The sequence below is a fragment of the Petaurus breviceps genome, unplaced genomic scaffold, assembly GCF_028583685.1.
Source record: "Petaurus breviceps papuanus isolate PSGF00001 unplaced genomic scaffold, PetGlider_PUasm1.0 90701, whole genome shotgun sequence".
NCBI classification, from domain to species: Eukaryota; Metazoa; Chordata; class Mammalia; order Diprotodontia; family Petauridae; genus Petaurus; species Petaurus breviceps.
In genome coordinates this window covers 3,320,135-3,321,514 of record NW_027187316.1, presented here as the reverse complement: position 1 = coordinate 3,321,514, position 1,380 = coordinate 3,320,135, and the positions used below count along the sequence as shown (strand labels likewise).

Below are 1,380 nucleotides of genomic sequence, written 5' to 3'. Positions count from 1 at the left end.
ATAATATAATATAATATAATATAATATAATATAATATAATATAATATAATATGATATAATATGATATAATTAATATAATATCTCAGCAGACATAGTTCAGAAAAAATGCTGTATTTGGAGTCTATGAACCTCCCTTCAAATCCTGGCTCTGCTATTTACCAACCTTGTGCAAATTACTACCACATTCTGTGCTACAGCTTCTCCATTTATTGAATGTCAGAGTTAGACCAGATCCATCAAGGTTAGAAGTTGGGGATCAAGAGCCAGATTCAGGACAGCCCATTGGAGAGGCTTACCCATGTCCAGTTACCCAGGCTTGGCCCTGTTCTCCCCACACCATCATAGTAATATTACCTGAATCTTCATTTCCCCAACTCACTAAGAAAAACTAGATTTTCACTTCTGAGCTCTGCCCCTACAAATTCCAGAAAGTCAGGACAATTTACTATCATTCCTTCGTTCATTTCACTTACTCATTCAACAAATTGAATAAACATGTATCAAGTACCCACCACATACAAAACATTGTACTAGCCACTAGGGGAACAAACAATGCTAAATAAGATGCTGTCTCTGCCCGCTTTGAGAGAAGGGAGACCGAAGGGTCAACTGGCCATGGTTTAACTTACCTCTGCGTGCCCCTCTTCAGGGAGCAGCCAAAAGGGATCTTGCTTCCAACATAACTCCTGTGCAGTCACAGTTTATACTTTCCTAGGGAGATTTAAAAAAATAAAACAAGATCTAAACTATGCAGCTACTACCTGGCACACACACTCCTGCTGGGTTATCTGTACCTCCTGATACATTATTCTGTAGTTCCAGGCAGACAGAACCAGGACACACCCCTCTGAGGAGGAAGAGAGAAAGAATTCTCTGCAAACCTTTTCCCTCCCCTTAGAGTCAATATCATTTTTGAAAAGAGGCAGGAGTCCAGAGCTGGAGGAGGTTTCTGAACTTTGGAAAGGGAAATGAACAGAGGGGGGAAACCTGAACGTTTTTGTGCAATAAGGAACACCTCTGCTCCAGGCAAGTATTCTCCCCTCCCTTATAACAAATGACCAGCTTCCTCAGACCTCACCTACCACCATATTTGCACCTCTCTGATGCACATCTGATTGATGGGACTGATGGGAGGGAACCTGACAAAAGAAAAAAAAAATGCTGAACATGCCGAGAACAGGCATGTTAGGCCTATTCTTTGTTCTTAGAAGAATCTGGGTCCAAACCTGTTTAACTTCTTTAAGAAAAGTATCTTCCTCTTTCTTCAGAATCCTCTGATTGAAACAAGGAAGAATCCAATTTTACCAAGCACAGCACCTCTCAAACTTTGGATTTTTGTTGTTCTGTCATTTCAGTAGAGTCCAACTCTTTGTGAACCCA

The 1,380-nt window shown here is 40.7% G+C and overlaps 1 protein-coding gene across 7 annotated transcripts in view; it reads right to left on the bottom strand.

Moving 5' to 3' along the window:
- Positions 1–1,100, bottom strand: part of ADGRF1 (adhesion G protein-coupled receptor F1) — a 70,070-nt gene extending 68,970 nt beyond the window's left edge. For 3 of the 7 annotated variants that reach the window (XM_069065809.1, XM_069065808.1, XM_069065813.1), the window contains exon 1: positions 630–1,002. The gene's annotated coding sequence lies outside the window, so the exon portion shown is untranslated. Of the gene's footprint in view, positions 1–629; positions 1,004–1,082 lie in introns of those variants that run through there. The other 4 variants (XR_011163976.1, XM_069065812.1, XM_069065811.1 and 1 more) reach the window with 3 other exon arrangements.
- Positions 1,101–1,380: the final 280 nt, after the last annotated feature.